At 44.0% G+C, this 15,330-nt stretch overlaps 1 protein-coding gene across 1 annotated transcript in view; it reads right to left on the bottom strand.

Annotated features, from left to right (window-relative positions):
• The window catches only part of ST8SIA4 (ST8 alpha-N-acetyl-neuraminide alpha-2,8-sialyltransferase 4), a 132,231-nt gene that overhangs the window by 11,916 nt on the left and 104,985 nt on the right, over positions 1 to 15,330 (bottom strand). The window lies entirely within an intron of this gene.

Genomic DNA, 15,330 nt, shown 5'->3' with positions numbered 1-15,330 from the left:
CTGCTTCTGTAATCCCTCAGCTTTCTGTGGTTTTAGCGTATGGTGCAGGGTTTTGCTTTTGGGCCTCCGAAACATTTTTGTTTTGTTTTGTTTTTTCCATCCTTTAGCTTCTAGTTCTCCTAGGTCCTTTCACCGTTACAGGAGTTGTTTCGGCATCCTGCTTTCATGCCATCGCCTCACTGCCCTGGCATAGTGATGCAATGGAGAGTACTTCACTGTTTTGGAGCAGGCCGGGCCCCAGGTTGACACTGTGACTGATCTTATCTCTACATTTGATGCGAGAATAGGGTGTGGGTGGTGTTGGCAGAACTGCTCCGAGAAGTCAGATGTGGTTTTCTGCACTAAGTCCTGATCTCATAGCTGCAGAAGAGGTCCCGCACTTCAAAGAGTGTATGTCACATGCAAAGCATCGTTAGCGTTTAGAAATCTCTCTGGATCCGGCATACCAGAGGCACAATAAGAATCAGAATTCAAATTTGTCAATATGTCTGTTGCAGGGTCTATTCAGCTGAAACAAACTACTCAGGTCTTGGCTTCCTACAGAGAAACATGCTTTATTTTATTATTTATAATAATAATAACAATGATAATGGTGGTATTTGATGTTTACTAATGCTAAGCACTGTACTAAACGCTGGGGTAGATACAAAGTGATCAGCTCACACATGGGGCTCACACTCTAAGAGGGAGAATGGGTACTGAGTCCCCATTTTGCGGATGAGGGAACTGAGGCACAGAGAAGTTAAATGAATCGCCACAGCAGATTAGTGGTGGAGCTGGGATTAGAACCCAGGTCGTCTGGCTCCCGGGCTAACGCTCTTTCCACTAGGCCACGCTGCTTCCCTCTTTTCATTTATAATGGACCTATCAGCGACCTTCTTTTTCCATCACAGCAGATGCTTATTAGAACAATCCCGAATGCAGAGCTTTTAATTATATATTTATAATGAGGGTCATTATGAAATCTTCTCCACATACCAGTCCACCATTAGACTGATCTGTGATTATCCAAAATTACCAAATGGTCCATCTCATCGTGATTTTGGAAGTAGGACTGATGGAACATGATACTGCCCTCACCAATCGGACTCTGTCACTCGGCGTGAGAAATAAAATAAAAGCACACACTGAGCAATTCTGCCAATAACTAGTTGCCAGGCAGGAGACAAGCATTCTATTGTGATTAATTTATTTCTCCACGCATAAAGATTGATGTAAATCATCCTTTTCCTGCAAGAGATAATGTTGGAGGCGGGTCAAGGTCACCCACTGGGAAGTTGAAATGGTCTGATTTGCTTTAGGATAGCATTCCTCAACTGGGAGTATTATTATCATTATATTATAACTATTATAATATAATATAATAATAATTGTGGGATTTGCTAAGTGCTTACCATGTGCCAGTCACTGTACTAAACAATGGGGCAGATACAAGGTAACTGGGTCGGAAACAGTCCGTGTCCCACATGGGGCTCACAATCTTAATCTCCATTTTCCAGATGAGGGAACTGAGGCACAGAGAAGTGAAGTGACTTACCCAAAGTCACACAGCAGACAAGTGGCCGAGCCAGGGAGCACTCACATTGCTGAACAGGGGTTAATTAGGGTTACTGATGATAATAATAATAGTAATGGTATTTTGTTAAGCGCTTACTATGTGCCAGGCACTGTACTAAACGCTGGGGGAAATACGAGCTAATTGTGTTGGAAATAGCCCATATCACGTTGGAATCACAGTATCGATCCTCATTTTACAGATGAGGGAATTGAATCACAGAGAAGTTAAGTGACTTGCCAAAAGTCACACAGCAAACAAGCGGCAGAGCCGGGGTTAGAACTCATGACCTTCTGACTCTCAGGACTGTGTTCTGTCCAATAGGCCATGCTTCAGGGTCAGGGTTAGGGGTGCCAGAAACTATGAAAAAGGGAAGTAGACAATGCACCCCAGAGTTTAGGATTATTTTCTTTTATATATGCCAAAGCAGTGTCAAGGAAGAGGGTTGATACTTAAATCCTGCGTTTAGTGGCCGGCCCATCACTCCTTTGCAGGTAGGAAATCAATGTCTGTAGCAGTTTCCAGTCCTCTACCGGTCTCGGCTACGGGAGGAAGAGTCAAGCAGAGACCTACCCATTCCATTCCTAGCTTGGGCTGTGGCTAGCGAGTGGAAGGCAATCTGCTACAAATCAAAACTCACCCGTGCTGGGCAGCAGCGGCATGGGAGACAGTCGAGGGCAGAGACTCCAGTTTACTGCGCGGAAGGCGACAATGATAAACCCACTTCCCTATTTGGACCAAGAAAACTCTATGGATCCACTACCAGAACGATCGCAGATGGAGAGCGGGGCGTTCTGGGAGAGATGCGTCCATGGCGTCGCGATGGGTCGGAAATGACTCGACGGCATAAGACAAGACAAGCACCAGGCAGTGAGAGCGGCAGGATAAATCAAGTCCCTAAATGTTTCAGAATTCTGGAAGGGGGATGTGGGATCATTTGTCATTACTGTACTAAGAATTTCCATACTAAGCGCTTAATACAGTGCGAAGCATTTAGTACAGTGCTCTGCACATGGTAAGCATCCAATAAATACCATGTATTGAGGCTTGATCGCTGTCCAAAAATCACTCACTTGGCTAGAGTGGAAGCTCCTCGAGGGCAGTAATCCTGTCACCCTACTCCACTGAACTCCCCAGTGGGCTGAGTACAAGTGCTCTGCACACAGTAAGTGCTCACTAAATAGCACTGGTGAATTGAAGGGAGGAGAAGAAAGCGAGTAGTAAAAAGAAAACAACTAGAAAATCAGAGAGACTACAGGTTGAAAATGGACCAAAGTTAATAACTCTTGTACCAGGTGGCAGTCAAATAAGCTTTCGACTGACATTCAAATAAAAGCTCAAGCTGTTCTTTAGAAGCTCTCCTTTGGGACCCTACAACCAGCCTGATAGCTTCCAAATAAAAGTTCATTTTACTGTAACTATACAATTTCCCCACCTCTCTCTCCTCCGTCTATTTTTAGCCCGTTAAACTGTTTACGAATGGGAACGAACAGTTTACATCAATAAGTCAGGTTCCATTTAACCTCCAGACTGGAGTGCTGAAGAAATCCGTTTCCAAAGAAAGAGGGCCAATAAATCCCACGATAATTCACTCGACACTGAAAAATGTTTGCTGGTTAAGTTCGCCAACCGACCTGCGAAAGTTATCAGGGAGCTCTTGACAGCCCTAACTAAGTTCGTCTGGCAAAAGTGCCCGAGATTGTGAGGTATTCTTCAAGGTGTTCCTGCTGGCCTCAATCCAGTGGCGAGTTCGGCTGCCATTCGTGTTCTCACTGGACATCTTCAGCCTCCTCTCCTTCTATCGAACAAGCCAGGGTACGACGCTAAGCCTTTGAGTCCACATCCTGTATTGCGTTTTAAGAGTATCGAGAGAGCAGGCTTTGGGAATGAGTTTCCACTAGACCGTAAACTCCCTGAAGACAGGGTTCACGTTTACCTACTCTATTCTATTCTCCCGAATGCTCAGCCCAGCACTTAGAACAGTGGTCCAGTGCTTAGAACAGTGCTTGGCACATAGTAAGTGCTTAACAAATACCTTCATTATTATTACAATGTTCTGTAAGCTCTAGACTGTAAGCTCATTGTGGGCAGACATGTCAACCGACTATTATATTTTTACATTGTATGCTCCCAACTGTTTAGTGCAGTGCTCTGCACACAGTAAGCGCTTGATAAATATGACTGTTTCGTTCTGCACGTAGTAAGCGCTCAATGAATACCATCAATTGACTGAAAGGGCTCTGGGCTTTCTGTGAGTTGCCCTCTGGCAGACAGCGCCCTTTAATGGCAAAGAAACTTTGGTAGGTATCCTCCAGTTCATTCATTCATTCACTCAATCCTATTTATTGAGCGCTTGCTGTGAGCCAAGCACTGTACTAACTGCTTCGAAGAGTTTATTATAACAATAAGCAGACACATTCCCTGCCCGCAACGAGCTTACAGACTAGAGGGCAGGTCAGCCGGGGACGCCTGCCCTGACAACCTGCACAATCATATCTTTCAAATTTCTTTAGGAGGAAATTACAAACAAGCATAGTCATCTGTCATTCATTCAATCGTATCTACTGACAGCTTACTGTTTGCAAAGCACCATACTAAGCACTTAGAAACTCTGTACCCTGATCTAAGTGCTTACTACAGTGCTCTCCACTAGATTGTAAGGTCCTTGGGGGTAGGGATTATGTCTAAAACCATAGTATTGTATTCTCCCAAGGGTTTAGTACGATGCTCTGCACCCAATAAGTGCTCGATAAATATCACTGAGTGATTGACTGCATACAATATAGGATCGATTAATTTCACCGATTGAGTGAAACCTGCTTGTTCTAATGGTATTTGTTAAGTGCTTACTATGAGAGAGGGACTGTATTAAATGCTGGGGTTGATACAAGCTAATCAGTTTGGAATCAGTCCATGTCCCACATGGGGCTCACAGTCTTCACTCCTATTTTAAGAAGCAAAAGCAGCATGGTTTAGAGGAAAGAGCATGGGCTTGGGAGTCAGAGGTCATGGGTTCTAATCCAGGCTGCCACTTGTCAGCTGGGTGACTTTGGGCAAGTCACTTAACTTTTCTCTGCCTCAGTTACCTCATCTGCAAAATGGGGATTAAGATCGTGAGCCCTACATGGGACAACCTTAGTACAGTGCTCGGCACATAGTAAGTGCTCAATAAACGCTATTGAAGAATGACAACCTGATTACCTTGTATCTACCCCAGTGTATAGAACAGTGCTTGGCATATAGTAAGCACTTAACAAATACCATTATTATTATTATTTTACAGAAGAAGAAACTGAGGGAATCCCCATTTTATAGTTAACTATGAGCGTCTTGTAGGGCAGGGACCGCGTCCCATCTGATTAACTTGCATTTGCTGCAGATCTTAGAACCAGTGCTTGACACATAGTAAGCACTTAACAAATGCCATTGAAAAAAAAAGCGGTGGAACTGGGGTTAGAACCCAGATCACCCGGTTTCCCTTCCTGCGCTTCCTTCCACTAGGCCATGCTGCTTCACCCCCAAGTTTTGGACACCGTCAAAAGCAATTTGGATTACGGATATCCGTAATCAGTCAGTCAGTCATATTTATTGAGCGCTTGCTATGCGGAGAACCCTGTATTAAGCATTTGAAAAAGTACAACGTAACAGACACATTCCCTGCCCACAATGAGCTTTCAGTCTTGAGGGGGAGAGGGACATTAATATAAATAAATACCAAGGAGTTCACTGTGAGTAATGTGAGGTACTGCTTTGGGCACTAGCCACCCCAAATTTCTAATGAACTTCAAGGTGAATGGATGGGAACTACAGAATAGGATATCCAATATGAAAGCAATCATGGAAATCTCATCAGGACTCCCTCTTTCGTAAAAGCCGAGTGAACTCAAAGTGAACTCGGAAGTATTTGCCAAGTCCTTAGTTTTCCGGCTGCTGTTATCTGGTTTTCTTTGGATCTACAGCTACCATAGCAAGCCAAACATTGTACTCCTAAATCCCGCTGCTTGTCTCTAGTTCCTCGAGAAACAATGCAAGTCGACGCAGATAATTAACTCTACCTTCATAATGATAAAATCACCATCTTCTTCAAAATGAACATGCTTTAGCAAAGGTTCTGCTTTTGGCCTGAGAGCATTATTTCCAAAACAAAACTTCCAAATCACTTGTTTGATGACAGGGATTATTTAAATGCCATCTAAAGGCAGGCCTCATTGAGAGAATGAACATTTTTAGCATGTGTGGAGTGTTTCTCAACCATCTGTCTCACTTTGTTTGTACATATATGTAAATGCTCTTTTTCCTTTCTAGCATTGTATTGCATTTCTAAAGTCTCTAAATGAACTAAGCAGTGAAAGCATGAAACCTACATAAAAGAAGGATGAGAGTTACTGAGATCTTCCTTAAAGGCTGCGAGTTAAAGGCTAAATAAATGATACTTGGGCAACACCCTGCCCTCCCAAAATCATTTGGAGCATTCTGGGTAAGGCTGACTTTCTTCTCCAAGGTGGGAAAACTCCCTCCTCCTTGGAGGTGTAGTGGAGTTTTCCTGAGAGCATAGCAAAGGGAAATATTCCCCTTAGATTGAGCGCTTACTGTGTGTAGAGCCCTGTACTAAGCACTTGGGAGAGTACAATGTAACAATATAATGGACACATTCTCTGCCCACAAAAAGCTTACAATCTTGAGGGAGAGAGAGACATTAATATAAACACCAAGGAGTTGTGAGTAATGTGAGCTACTACACTGGGGATTAGGCACCCCCAAGTTTCTGCTCTAATTGTATTGAGTCTACCTCAGTGCTTGGCACCCTGTAAGCATTTAACAAATTCTACCATTATAATTAATTATATATGAGAAGCAGCATCGCCTAGTGGAAAGAGCAAGGGCCTGGGAGTCAAAGGATCTGGATTTTAACCCCAGCTCCATCACTTGTCTGCTGTGTGATCTTGGGCAAGTCACTTAACTTGCCTGGGCCTCAGTTACCTCATCTGCAAAATGGGGATGTAAATTGAGCCCCATAAGAAACAGCCCGATTAGCTTGTGCCTATCTCAGCGCTTAGTACAGCCTGGCTCATTGTAAAGACTAAACAATCACCATTTTTAAACAATTTATAATAATTGTTATTGCTATTATATTGTTATTAGTATTAAGGAAAATGGTTGTGAACTTCTCTTGCCTGTGAAATTAAAGCAGCCTGCTCTCCTAAGACCCAGCCAAAAGAGATCAACTTTTGTATTTTTCTCTACTTAAGCTGTACCTGAAGTTATAAGGAAGTTAGAATAGGTTACTTTGGTCATTATCTTCATTTGTGGATTCCTTTAGACTAAAACCCATTTTCCAGATTTTTCCCCAGGCAGAACTATCAGGCAGCTCCAGACCTAATAATTAACCACATGACTTCTGTTCATCAAATCCCCTCCTTAACCCTTAATATTTAAATCTTAAACTTCACCCCTTAAACAGTCTTAAACCTCAGTCGCTATAAATATCATCTTCCAAACCTTGATTTTAGCATCTTCTGTTGTGATTTTTTCCTATTTGTGTGACTGATTAAACCCCAACTTCGATCTTATCTGCCATGGTAATCTGGTTCACCCGAGGTCATTCATGTTTATCCATGGGAAAAGACTGACAGACTTGAGGATTTACAAATAATGGGAACAGGAGAGAGAAAACAAAACGGCAACTAGTAGTTGTGCAGGCATAGAACTGCCACAAAACTCTCCATTAGATCTTGGACGGACTCCCTAATTCTTTCTCTTCCTTCATTGGTCCTAGATAAGAAATGGCTGACTTTGGTCCTCATTTATGGTTACACTGCAAAATGGCCCAGTTTCAGTCTCCTGAGGGAAAAAAACCTCAACGGAGTCTATTTTTCAATAAGGTATTTGTTAACTGCTTATTATGTGTGGAGCACTATTCTAAACCTTGGGATGGATGCGATCTAACACGTTGGACATAGTCCCTGTCCCATATGGGCCTCACAGTCTAAATCGGAGACGGAACAGGTATTGAATCCCCACTTTACAGTTGAAGAAATTGATGAAATTTTACAGAGATACTGAGTGACTTGCCCAAGGTCACACAGCAGGCAAGTGATGGAGCTGGGATTAGAACACAGGTCTTCTGATCCTCAAGTCTACGGTTTTTCCACTAGGCCACACTGCTACTGATAGACTCGAACACTCCCTGTGAAATTTAAGGACTTGGGACATTCTAAGTAGCTTTTCAATCAGTCAATCAATGGTATTTGTTGAGTATCTATGGTTTGGAGAGGACTATACAGTGCTCAGCACATAGTAAGCTCTCAATAAATACTATTGAATGAATAAATACTAAGTGCTTAGGAGAATATAGTAATAGAATATATTCATTTATTCATCCAGTCATAATTACTGAGCACTTACTGTGTGCAGAATGCTGTACTAAGTGCTTGGGAGAGTACAATATAACAATAAACAGACACATTCTCTGCCCACAACAAGCTTACAGTTTAAAGAGGCAGACAAATATTAATATAAATAAATGACAGATATGGTCATAAGTGCTTTGGGGCTGGATGGGGGGGGGGGGGGCGGGACGACTACAAGGAGCAAGTCGGTACGATGCACAATAAATGCTACTGATCGATCAATCATTGGTATTTACGAGCACTTAACTGTGAGCACTGCTTCAGTGCTAGATACAGTGCTGATGCCAATGATGTACAGTCCTAAACAACTTCCCCTCTTAAACTGTACAACAGAGTTGGATGGCCCCCAGCTTCAACATTCGTCCATTCAAGCAGCATCTGAAGTGGCTCTGTCACATGGAAATCAATAGATGGTATATTACTTACTGTGTGCAGGGCACTGTACGAAACGCTTGGTAGAGGACAAAATAATGGAGTTGGTAGACACCTTCCCTGCCCATAAGGCACTTACATTTTTCAGGGAGAGACAGACATTAAAACAAATTGTAGAACATAACTGCTGTGGGCTGAGAGTGGAGAACATATCAAAAAGGGGAATAGTGTGGCCAAGGCCAAAGTTGAGGGGGGTTTGGGGTGATTACTATGTGCCAAGCACTACCTCCTACCTCACCCTCCTACCTCACCACCCTTCTCTCTTTCTACTGCCCACCCCGTACACTTGCCTCCTCTGCCACTCATCTCACGGTCTCCCGTTCTAGCCTGTCCCCCCGTCGACCCCTGGCCCCCGTCCTCCCGCTGTCCTGGAATGCCCTACCTCCTCACGTCCACCAAACTAACTCTCTTCCCCTCTTCAAAGCCCTACTGGGAGCTCACCTCCTCCAGGAGGCCTTCCCAGACTGAGCCTCCCTCTGCCCTCCCTCCTCTCCCCATTCCCCCTTCTCCCGCCTTCTGCTCTTCCCCCTTCCCCTCCCCTCAGCACTGTGCATATTTGTATACATTATTTATTAGTCTATTTATTTCGTTAATGACTTGCAAATGATTCCATTTATCTTGATGATATCTACACCAGACTACTTGTTTTGTTTTGCTCTGTTTTGCTTTGCTGTCTGTCTCACCCTTTTAGACTGTGAGCCTGTTATTGGGCAGGGATTGTCTCTCTGTTGCCAAACTGTACATTCCAAGCACTTAGTACAGTGATCTGCACAGAGTAAGCGCTCAATAAATACTATTGAATGAATGAGCAATATACTAAGCACTAGGGCAGATAGTCTGTTGTATTGTTATACTGAACTCGCTTCAGTGCCTAGTAGGGTGCTCTGCATATGATAACCATCAGTAAATACGATTTACTGACTGACTAGAGGATAATCAGGTGGGACACAGTCCCTGACCCACATGGGCCTCGGAGTCTAAGTAGGAGGGAGAACAGGTACTTCATCCCCATTTTGCAGATGAGAAAACTGAGGCCCAGAGAAATGAAATAACTTACCCAAGGTCACACAGCAAGGCAAGTAGCAGAGATTGGATTAGAACCCAGAGCCTCTGACTCCCAGGTTCATGGTGTCTGTACCCTCTCCTTCTCCCCAGCAGCACATGACTGTCTTCTCATGAGAGCAGGGATCATGTCTACTGATTTTATTATTCTCGTCCAAGCGCCTAGGACAGTGCTCTGTTCTCAGCAGAGGCTCAGGAAATAATGCAACTGATAATTTCTGTCATCTGCACCTAAATCAATACGGTTTAAACACTGAAATGGTGTTCATCTTCCCAGCCAATGAGAATCAAGTTGGGTTCTTATAGAGAGAGAGAGAGAGAACCCAAGGGACACGAGTCTGGACTTGGGAAATTCTCATGTATATGGAAGTGAAACAAAGAGGAAAATGGAAAGGACAACGCCTGGTTGCTTCAACTGTTGGTGGACAAATTCCAGGAGCGTGGGATACAAACAGAAGGAGAGGGAGGTCAGAGCTGAGGACCTCAATCATGATGCAACTGGAATAACATAAACCAGATGAGACCGCGCTCATAAATGCAAAGCTATATATAAGCTCTATGCAGTTGTTCAAGGAAAGCAGATGGGAAAAAAATGGTTTTCCCTAAGTCTTGTAATACTTTCTTCCACTACCCGGCAGAACTGTCTTTTTGAACAACAGCCAGAATCCTTGAACTCCTTTGCCTCTTACACTCATCTTCAAGAGAACCACTGCTCTAAGAATGTTTTAAGTTTGTTTTCCTAAAATTCAGTTGATCGTACTCATTCATCTCTTCCTTTCCCATAGGACATCAAGACTGGCACCTAAAAGGATAAGGGATGATTTTTTTTTTAAACATTATTTGTTAAATACTCACTATGTGCCAGGCATTGTTCTAAGCTCTGGTGTAGTTACAAGATGTTCAGGTTGGACAGAGTCCATGTCCCACATGGGGCTCACAGTGTTCATTTCCATTTTACAGATGTCAAAACTGAGGCACGGAGAATTGAAGTGACATGCCCAAGGTTGCACAGCAGACAGGTGATGGAGCCAGGACTAGAACCCAAATCCTTCTGACTCCCAGGCCTGTGCTCTACCCTCCAGGCCACGCTGTGATTGAATAACTGCCCTGAAATCCAAGATGTTTTTATAAGCTGGATGGGAACAATTGCCTCTCAGCCCATACGGGTCTGAAGAAGAGGACATTGGCCTTAAATTGAAGTGGGGGAGATTTCAGTTTGATGAGCCAGTGGAAAAAGGGATTGTGGAATCCCAGTTAAGGAGGGAGTTCTTGAAGAAACTACGAGACACTGATCAAGTCCCTTACCCACTTCAAAAATAATGATAATAATGATAATTGTGGTATTTGTTAAGGGCTTACTATGTGCTAAGGATTTTTCTAAGCGCTGGGGTAGATACAGGGTAATCAGGTTGTCCCAACTGGGGCTCACACTTTCATTCTCCATTTTACAGATGAGGTAACTGAGGCAAGGAGAAGTTTAGTGACTTGCCCAAGGTCACACAGCAGACAAGTTGCGGGGGTGGAATTAGAACCCATGTCCTCTGACTCCCAAGCCCTTGTTCTTTCTACTGAGCCATGCTGCTTCTCTGCTGCTTCAAGGCAGAAGACTCAAATCTCTCAACTAGTAGTAATAATAATAATAACAATGTTGGTATTTGTTAAGCACTTACTATGTGCAGAGCACTGTTCTAAGCGCTGGGATGGATAGAGGGTAATCAAGTTGTGCCACACGAGGCTCACAGTCTTAATCCCCATTTTACAGATGAGGTAACTGAGGCACAGAGAAGTTAAGTGACTTGCCCACAGTCACACAACTGACAAGCGGCGGAGCCGGGATTCAAACCCATGACCTATGACTCCCAAGCCCAGGCTCTTTCCACTGAGCCACGCTGCTTCTCTTTTGAATGCTTATTGAATTATATTGAATTATGCTTATTGAATTGTAGTACTTATTGAATGATCACTCTGTGCAGAGTATTGTGCTACGGGCTTCAGAGAGTTCAAGGTAATAAAGTTAGTAAACAGGGTGGCTGCCCTCAAGGAGTTTACTGTCTGGCAGGAAACCTTAGATTCTAGTGGCAGAAACAGATGAACCCTAGGAGATTTCTATCAATTATTTTGTAATAATCTAGTTTGCCTCCCCTAGTAGACTGTAAGCTTCCCGAGGGAAGGGATACTACCTTCCTACTTCTACTGTACTCTCCCAAGTGCTTTGCCAGAATATATAATATCCATTAGGGAGGGTAATGTCTTAGTGCTTTCATTCACTCATTCAATCGTATTTACTGAGCGTTTACTGCGTGCAGAGCACTGTCCTAAGCGCTTGGGAGAGTACAATACAACAATAAACAGACACATTCCCTGCCCACGATGAGCTTACAGTCTAGAGGAGGGGAGTCGGACATTAATATAAATGTATAAATTACAGATGTATACATAAGTGCTGTGGGGCTGGGAGAGGGGAAGAAGAAAGGGAGCAAGTCAGGGCGATGTGGAAGGAAGTGGGAGAAGAGGAAAGGGGGGCTTAGTCGGGGAAGGCCTCTTGGAGGGGATGTGCCTTTAATAAGAGTCAGATCTGGCCTCAAAGTGGTACTGTTGAGGTGTGATGGCCCCACACTGCTAGGGACTGAATGAGTTCCTTGGTTTGATGGATTCTTTGGCATTCCAGATGCAAAGACAAGGTGCACCACTCACACACCCATCAAAGTACACAGAAGTACAGGGGAAGCAGTGTGGGAAGAGCACAGACCTGGGAGTCTTAGTACTTGGGTTCTAATCCCAGCTCGGCCACTTGGCTGCTGGGTCACCTTGGATGAGCCGCTTAACTTCTCTGTGCCTCAGTTCCCTCATCTGCAAAATGGGGATTCAATACCTGTCTTCCTTCCTACTTAGAATGTGAACCCCATGTGGGATCTGATTTTGTTGTATCTATCCCCGCGCTTAGCATAGTCCTTGGCACAGAGTAAATTTAAGAAATACCACAATCATCATTATTATTACCATCATCATTATTGCTCTTCGTATTATTAATGCAACAAGAGCAGTTGGGCATTATGGCTCAGGAAGCAGCATTCCAGACAGCGTTCTCCCATTTTAGACTGTAAGCTAGTCGTGAACAGGGAACGTGTCTGTTATATTGGACGTTCCTAAGTGTTTAGTACAGTACTCTGCTCACACTAAGTGCTCGATAAATATAACTGAGTGACTGACTGATATCAGTCCCAGAAGCCACAGCGGCAGCCATGACCTTCACAGCTCACAAGTTGAGAAGGCCTCCCCTGTGGCTGTTGTTTGCGTGCCAGCGCAGCCGGAGCAGGGTATCATGGAAGTCCTTGATGGAAGTGGTCGCCTTGAAGCAACGTGGCTTCATAGAAAGAATTGAGCCTAAGACTCCTTGTGGCTTAGTGTCATCAGTCACAGAAGCCACAGAGGCAGCCATGTCCTTTCTACAACATTCTAAAAGTTGAGAAGCCCTCCTCTTTGTCTGGTGTTTGCGTGCTACCCGAACTGGAGCAGGGGGCTCTGGCTGTCCCGATGGCCTTTAAGCACCATGGCCTAGAAGAAAGAGCACGTCCTGGGAGTTAGAAGAACCTGGGTTCTAATCCCACTCCGCCACTTGTCCGCTATGGGACGTTGGGCCAGTCACTTCGCTTCTCTGGGCCTCAGTTAACCTCATCTGTAATATGGGGATTAAGACCGTGAGCCCCATGTGGGACATGGGCTGTGTCCAATCTGATTAGCTTGCATCTTTCCCAGCACTTAGTTCAGAGCCTGGCACATAGTAAGCACTTAAATACCATAGAAAAAGATTCTATAATCAATTTGATTCTATAGCTCTGTAGATGCTAATGTAGTTAATATTCATCTGGTTCTTGGCAGAGCCTAAGAATGTGCATATTTATCCACTTACAGAAACATAACTGGAATCATAGAATCTTCCTTTGTGTACTTTAGCCGGGAGAAGTCCTGAAAATTGCCCACAGTTTTATGCACTTTTAAACCACATAATGATAAGTGGCAATCTTCAAGTTCCCACTTAAACACAGTCAACACAGACCATATATACTGGCTTCGAGATTATCTGAGAATAGGTGCACCTATCACCAATACACCCTCTCCTGCTTCCTTTCCCTTTGCTCCGGTAGGGAGTCGAGGAATGGGAAAGCCGAAGTCTAACATGACTTATCTCCAGCTAGCCACCAAGCAACCTGGCACAGACCCAAGAACAACCGCCCGTGGCTCACAGACCGTTATGACGCAGGCTGGTTTGAGCTGACATCGAACTTTTGGTCCGGTGGTGCGGGCGGTTCACTCCGGAGAGTAACCACTAGGTCCTTCCAAAGGCAAAGAGGCTGCCTCAGCACACTGTGTTTTTTAGAATGTTTTCAATTAAGGGACTCTTACCCAGAAGCGTCACTTTTACCACAGCCCTCTACTCTGGTGTAAATCCAAGACATTATCATTGTTATTTTCCTGGCATTCCCTTTTATTTCAAACAGCCCAGAGTCAATCCTTCAAGAGTTGTACTATATGATTTGTCTGAGCCCTACTCCAACACACCAAGGAGACAGGATAACTGTGAACCACTTTGACTTTGCAGAGTCAGCTGGGTTTATGGATTGCCAGTAAATCTGAAGAAAACCAGAGCAACCAAATAGTCCTCTAGACCATAAGTTTGTCCTCTTGACTATAAGCTCACTGTGGGCAGGAAATGTGCCTAAAATCTCCGTTATATCGTAGTCTCCCAAATCCTTAATACAGTGCTTTCCACCCAGTATGTGCTCAATAAATACCATTTATTTCAACTACAATAATAATAATTAATAATAATGTTTGTTAAGGGCTTACTATGTGCCGAGCTCTGTTCTAAGCACTGGGATAGATACAAGGTAATCAGGTTGTCCCACATAGGGCTCACAGTCTTAATCCCCATTTTCAGATGAGGTAACTGAGGCACAGAGAAGTTAAGTGACTGGCCCAAAGTCACACAGCTCATAAGTGGTGGAGCCGGGATTAGAACCCACGACCTCTGCCTCCCAAGCCCGTTGCTCTTTCCACTAAGCCACGCTGCTTCTCTTTGTTCCCTGTCCACAGCGAGCTTACAGTTGAGATGGGAAATCAGGAGACCTGACTTCTAATCTGATCTTGGGTGAGTCACCTGACTTCCCTGGGCTTCTGACTCCCCATCTTTAAAATGGGGATAAAATACTTGTCTCCCCTGCCCACATAGACTGTGAGATCCATGTGGGACCGGGACTGAATCCGATGTGCTTATCTCTTACCTACCCCAGAGCTCGGCATGTAGTAAGTGCTTATTAAATCACATCACCTCACTTTGTAGTGAAGAAGTGAAAAGGAGCTTTATTTTAATGGTATTTAAGCGTTGGTATTATGGTATTAGTTATGTGTTTACTATGTTCCAGGCACTGTACTGAGCGCTGGAGTGGATACAAGGAAATCGGGTTGGACTCGGTCCCTGTCCTTTGTGAGACTCACAGTCTCAGCCACCATTTTACTGACAAGGTAACTGAGGCACAGATAAGTGAAGCGACTTGGCAAAGTTCACACAGCAGACAAGTGGGAAAGCTGGGATTAGAACCCATGGCCTTCTGATTCCCAGGCCTGTGTTCTATCCAACACTGCTTCTCTACAACATGAAACTAAATGTCACCAGAGAATTCTACTACCTAAGTAGCAAAACACCCACATTGTGACAACAGATGAGAATGTAGAAAATAGGAACCAATAAAACAAAATATACTTTGGGAGAAAGATTCAGGGTGTAGTAATATGATAGCAGGATGCAGACCAAAACTGAAGGTCTCAGTGTTTAGTGTACCACTCTAAGATATGGACTCTCCCTCAGACGCC

The sequence above is a fragment of the Ornithorhynchus anatinus genome, chromosome 1 (assembly GCF_004115215.2).
Source record: "Ornithorhynchus anatinus isolate Pmale09 chromosome 1, mOrnAna1.pri.v4, whole genome shotgun sequence".
In the NCBI taxonomy this organism is placed as follows: domain Eukaryota; kingdom Metazoa; phylum Chordata; class Mammalia; order Monotremata; family Ornithorhynchidae; genus Ornithorhynchus; species Ornithorhynchus anatinus.
Note: the sequence above shows the minus strand (reverse complement) of the source record. Positions and strands in the feature narration are given on the sequence as shown.